Below are 6526 nucleotides of genomic sequence, written 5' to 3'. Positions count from 1 at the left end.
CATCAGGGTTAGAAACGTTATATAAATGAAAACCTTTTTTTCCTTTTCTACTCCTCCCTAACCCTTCTCAATCCAAATAACTGACTAACATAGCCACCACTCAAATTAATTTCCTGTTTCACCATACTAATTCAACACTAATCCTTATGGGTTCCGGAGTAGCATCCTACTCACCAAAAAGCACTTCAAAACCCCATCAGGGGTGGCAAGCGCTATATAAATACAAACCTCTTTCCCTCTTCTATCCCGCTGCCTACCCTTCTCTATCCAAATAAATCACTGACATATCCACCACTCAAATTAATTTCATGTTTCACCATACTAATTCAATGCTAATCCTTATGGGTTCTAGAGTAGTGTGTTACTCGCCAAAAAAGCGCATTAAAACCCCATTAGGGGTAGCAAGCGCTATATAAATTCAAACCTCTTTCCGTCTTCTATCCCCCCACCTACCCTCCTCTATCCAAATAACTGAATAATGTATGCACCACTCAAATTACTTCATATTTCACTATACTAATTTTCAACACTAATCCTTTATGGGTTCCAGAATAGCGTGCTAGTCGCCAGAAAAGCGCTTCAACACCCATCAGGGGTAACAGGCGCTAAATGAATGCAAACCTTTCTATCCCTTCTATCCCTCCACTATCCTTCTCACTCCTGTTGCATGGATTCTGCTCAGACACAGAACTGTGCACAGAGACCCAGGACCTCAGTGAATTGTGGTGGATCAAAAAACTCACTTCAGTAACTAGAACACCTAACCGACTAGCATCAGTGTCACATTAGCTCTTCGTCCTACAGCAAAGTAACCAATGATTAGACAACCCAGAACATGCGACTTAGGTTACTCTCAGGAATGGTGGGAATCAAGAACACTCTTTTTTTTGTTATTCTCATACCAGTCCACAACACGGGTAAAAAAGAGACACAATAAAGTTTAAAAAGTTTATTTTAACAACGTGCTCTAAGATGCAGTATTTTTGCGAGCATAAGCAGGGATATGAATAAAAATAATACAAGCAGCATTGTTACAATTCCATAAAACACAAAAGGGGAAATCATATTATAATGATGGTGGGAACAGGTCCTATAGTGCCTTGTATGCCACACCCCCTAGTGAGGAACTATGTTTTATAAAATAAAGAAGGTCTCTTAGGCTTGTGTGGGGGACCCCATACCTCCAAGTGTTTCAAGTCATGTATGCAGTGTTCACGTTTTTATTTTTACTCACCGGCCTTGCCGTGATTGCACGCCCCACTTCCCAGCAGCCTACCACTTCCTTTCGGACTTTTTCAAGCAGACATGGTACCTTCTGACCCTGAACCCAGTACCCCTGCACTCAGACATACACACTGCTCAAACAACCGCACACACACACACACGAAAGCATAACATGTACCCCAAACAAACCACTTCTGCACAGACATAGCACGTGCAAGCACACGGTACATCCTTTTTCTATTCTTGCACAGAACACAGGTTTAGACACTCAGAGATGACGTACAGCTCTTTCTCTCTTAGACACACAAAGCACAAAGGCACTTTCGCTCAACCCATCAAGTATGCTATATGCGCACACTTACCTTCCCTCTCCCAGCACTCTGCATCGTATCTGCTCACATAAGATAGAGGTCAAAAGCCCCCCTGCTCCTGCTCCTCGCAAGGCATAGATGTAGGAAACAGTGCTTCTGCTAATCCTTGGCACACGCAGCAGAGGTAAAAATAAGCCCAGGATCACACGTTTTTATTTTCACTCACCGACCTTGACTGCCTACCACTTCCTTTCGGACTTTTCAGGCAGACAAGGGACCTGATTTTGATGGTTATCTCGAGGTGTTTTCTTTCTATACTAGCCAGAATGGTAAAATACTTGTCGGGAAGCAACCCTACCTGATGGATAGATGGTATTTATCACACACGTTCAAATCTGATACCCAGGAGCCAAGCAGCTTTGACCTGCTGAAATCTACACTGGAGGGGGTTGCCGCTAGGGGAGGGGTACTTTGGTCTTTAAACCAACCGGTAATTACGGGGTTTGTTGAAATCCGACCCACTTGTAAATGCAATCCCTGTGCGGCCTAAACAGAGTTCGAAAATTTCGAAGATTTGGCTTACTGAGCGCCTGGAGAGCAGAGGCGGCTCCATGGTCTCTGCGTCGGAAAGAGAACAAGGCCGCAAGCTCAGCTTCTCCTTCCTCTGCGTACGTCACTGTACTGTACTGTGTCACTGAATGCAAGCATTCGCCCTAATATGCCAGTGACGTCACGTCATCATCGCGCGACACACACACACACACACATGGGAGGTGACACAGTACTGTGTCACGACACACACTTTGGAAACCTCTGCGCTAACTGATCATCGAAAAAAGAATAAAGAAGCAGAATTAAGGTTACATGATCCCTCCTAAGCGGTCCTATTAAATTTCTATACCTTACAAAACATTCTCACCTCAGAACCCATCCTTCGCAGTCACAATTTTACAACACCTTTTATTCCCAAAACAGAAGCTTTGGGAGTTGGCTTAGGTACGGCACTGTCCCAAAAAGATGAAAGAGGAGAGGAAAAACCCATCCTATATATGGCTGCATGCTATTTCCCAAGAGAGAACGATGCTACAGTGGAGAAAGAAGCCTTAGCTATTAAATGGACTTCGATACTACTTGGAAGGACAGCCTTAGCTATTAAATGCACTTCGATACTACTTGGAAGGACAGCCTTAGCTATTAAATGCACTTCGATACTACTTGGAAGGACAGCCTTAGCTATTAAATGCACTTCGATACTACTTGGAAGGACAGCCTTAGCTATTAAATGGACTTCGATACTACTTGGAAGGGCAGGACATTGCCCTATATACATCCCATGCTCCTCTTGAATGGATGGCTTATAACAAGTAGAAACCCTTGCATACTAAGATGGTTCCTGGTAATGGAGGAGAGACAGGAGCGAGACCAGCAAAACAAAGGGACATCAAAAAAGAAGCCAGAGATACTGCTGCAGCCGCATCAGCTCAGGAGAGATCTGAGCAAGGTGGGGCGCATCATTGTGGGTAGGGGGAGTACCTGCATGAAGGGGAAAGGAGGAAAACTGGAGGCCCATGTATGTGTCCTAGAAAGTGCCAATATACAAGTAGGGGGAGTATATTATGAAATTCTCCCTTAAGTTGGGCACAGGAACTGAGAATCCAACGCTTCAATTTCTTTTCTCTTTATTTCCTTCCCTACCTTCTCCTTTTGCACTTATCTGTGAACTTCTTAATAACCTTGGGCCCTCCCTCTGGTCCATCATGACACTCCTACCAGAGAGAAAAGAGACACCAAGTCTTTAGAATCCTTCATCGTGGGTGACCTGGTGACGGGAGAAAATAGTAATAGAATAGAGTAGCTTACACCTCGCATTGTCCCTATTTATTTTGGAGGTGACTGCCAGTGGTACCGTCCCTCAAGAAACCTGTGGAGAGAAAAAAGAAAGCATTACCACGCCTGTCAAGACCAAGAAGCCGCAGTCCTCACTCCATACCCTTTGGAAGTGTGTTTATCTATATTATTGATTTATAAAACCGCAACAATATCCTAACACCCAAAAAAAAGGCAAAATTCACCAAAGAACCAAGTGATCGAAGCCATATTTCCCTCACACAATGCCTTTGGGAAAATTGCTGGTTGACAACATTTTAAAAGACAGGTAGTCAGTCAAGTCAACCAAAAATGTTTTTCTCCTAATGGACGAATAATGCTACAAGCAGATAAAAAATGAACCACAATGAAGGGATAGAAGGGAATGCAAAGGACCGATGGTATTGGTTGGGAATGGTATCTCATTCCTGCCATGATGTAATTTAATGTGCATTCTGGGGATACTTGTTCTTGAGTGAGTTGCAGCTCTCACGCCCTGCATTTGTGCTTAAAGAACTGTTCTAATAATATTGTTTCACCTAACACATGGATTAAAAATCTATCTAAATGCCCTATTATAAGTTCAGCCTTCATGAATAGCAATAACAATATATTTAAGGTGATGATCGGTTCAGTTCTAAGATGCCACATAATGAAGTAGATACACATAAGACACACAGGTATATAGTTCATCTAGTGCAGTATTTTGCAGCTCCACCTGAATCAGCAAAAAATAGACAATTACCCCTAAAACACAAGGTGTCTTATGACAAAGTATAAAGAAGATTTTAGAACCCCGCCACTAGCGATACAATTAAACTGGCTGCTTAACGTGTTTAGCATTTAGATTTTTTTTTATCATATAACGCATTGCCAATTCGATAAGACATTCGTAAGCCTTACTAATATACTAAAAACGTGCTGGCAAAATCTTAATGCATGCTATAAGGGGTTTATACTCATTGTCATAGGCTTGTTGGATAACTCAAACACCAATAATATATATATATATTTTGTAATGAGCGGCAGTAAGCATAACTTCATCTAACTACCTAAGAGACATGGGATGTTCTATATAAATAAAGCATCATGACACCATTATTCCTCTCCTGGGCGATAGAATCCATGATATCAATTCTGTTAAACCAAGACTTCTGACATGTAAATAACAATAAGTGACAGAGGAATGGTGTCTGCAAAAGGAATATATGTATGTATTTCATGCACGTGGTATATGGAATTAACGACAATGATACGACTGTATTCCTACAGAAAGATGGTTCTGCATATGTACCTCGATAAGTTAGGCACATGAATTTGATGAATCCATTTATTTATTTACAGGTTTGCCCCTGACGAAGGGACGCTCAGTCCAGAAATGCATTGGGCTCAACTCATAAACTCTCAATTGCTGCAGAAAATGTATGATTGCAAATATAATTATTAATTGAGAAATGTTTCAATAGAAAAACACACTGTTGGTTTCACACAAACCATGCAATGATGATTACATTGCTATAATTTAAATGAAAAAGCAAACTGTTTAAAGAGTTACTAATCAATGGATAACTAGAAAACTTAGTCAGTATTTAGCTACATTGCAGTGCACATTTGAGTTCAGGTCGCCCGAGCGGGCCCTGACCACTTTCATGTTACAGTACATGCCAGGCAGGCATAAGCAAGCGTAGCATGCCATAAAGTTTAAAGCTTATTTAAATATTTAGGTTTAGATGCATAAACAGGAGTGCACATTTCCACCCTCTCATTGTTAACTATTATAAGTTCAGCCTTCATGAATAGCAATAACAATATATTTAAGTTGATAATCGGTTCTTTTTCACAGATGCCAACTCCGAATAAGCATTGCTTAGGAACTGGAACTAAAACGTGGAAAACTTAAAAATGGCGGGGAAAAAAGGGACATGTTAGCCCAATTGTAAGAATATGGACAACATGATTCTCCTGCCAGCCTTCACTTAAGCGGAAAAAGAGGGTGTCTTGGGTTTCATAGCAGCCATCTCTCCCCTTACTTTGCCAGCTTGATGTAACCTTGTTTATGGGAATCTTGGTCCCTCAGAGTTGAGATGGCCATTGTTTATAAACAGATACAACATTGGACCCCACCAGATAGGTCACTCCCCCTCCGCACAGCACCACCTGTGTGTCCCTGCCCCAGCTGCCACTGCTGAGGAAGTTCGAGGCCCTCTTCCACCCGCAGGCTACCACCTGCGCCTCATTCCTGGTGGCCAGTGGTAGGCGGTGGGTTTGTTCTTATTCCGCTTTATTGTTTTATTGTATTGCCTGTATTTTAGTGTTGTGTCTGTGACTGCTGTTGTTCTGTCTTCCCCCGCTGCCTGTTTGTGGTCCGTGCCAGTTTTCCTCCCTCTGTACCCCTCGCTGCCTCCGTGTCTCTGCCCGGTTTTTCCTTCTGTACTCCTCGCTGCCCCCGTGTCTCTCAGCCCGGTTTTCTCTTCTGTACCCCTCGCTGCCCCTGTGCCTCTCAGCCCGGTTTCCCCTTCTGTTCCTCTCGCTGCCCCCGTGCCTCTCTGCCCGGTTTTGCCTTCTGTTTCTCAGCTGCCCCTGTATTCTTGTGCCCTTTTTGCCTTTTGTGCCACTCGTTTTTTCCCTGTATTTCTGTGCCCTCTTGCCTTCTGTGACACTTGTTTTCCCTCTTTTTTTGTGCCCTTTTTGCCTTCTGTTCCCTTCATCACCCCTCACTGCCCCTGCTGTTGCATCCCCTGTGGCCCTGCCCCCATGACTGTCCACTCGCTACCCCCGCCTCCTGCCTCCCAGCTGCTCCTCCCTCCAACCTCCCCATATATGCCGGCCGCTGTGAGGCTGTGTAGCGGACGCGCGCAGCGGGTGCGCCTAAGGCAAGTCCGTCTGTGCCTGGACCGCGCCCAGTGCCAGAACTCCTGGCCCCCGCACATTCCACGACAACTGACGCCACTGCGATGCCAGCACTCTGCACGCTCTCAACTCCAGATGGACCCATACCTGCTTCAAGGCCGCCCCGAAAAGCACACACAGTCCCTTCACCTGCCGGAACTGCAGCTACATCAGCATCAGAGCTGACGAACCACCCGCCAAGAAAGACCTCGACCACCTCTGATGCATACTACTGA

The 6526-nt window shown here is 44.1% G+C and overlaps 1 long non-coding RNA gene across 1 annotated transcript in view; it reads right to left on the bottom strand.

Annotated features, from left to right (window-relative positions):
• Nucleotides 1-2935: 2935 nt before the first annotated feature.
• The window catches only part of LOC144806021 (uncharacterized), an 84159-nt gene continuing 80568 nt past the window's right edge, over nucleotides 2936-6526 (bottom strand). The window contains exon 3 of the long non-coding RNA XR_013605651.1: nucleotides 2936-3456. This is a non-coding gene — a long non-coding RNA (uncharacterized LOC144806021). The remainder of the gene's footprint in view (nucleotides 3457-6526) is intronic.

Source organism: Lissotriton helveticus (genome assembly GCF_964261635.1).
Source record: "Lissotriton helveticus chromosome 1_1 unlocalized genomic scaffold, aLisHel1.1 SUPER_1_unloc_4, whole genome shotgun sequence".
Taxonomy (NCBI): Eukaryota; Metazoa; Chordata; class Amphibia; order Caudata; family Salamandridae; genus Lissotriton; species Lissotriton helveticus.
This window is presented reverse-complemented; position numbering and strand designations above follow the sequence as displayed.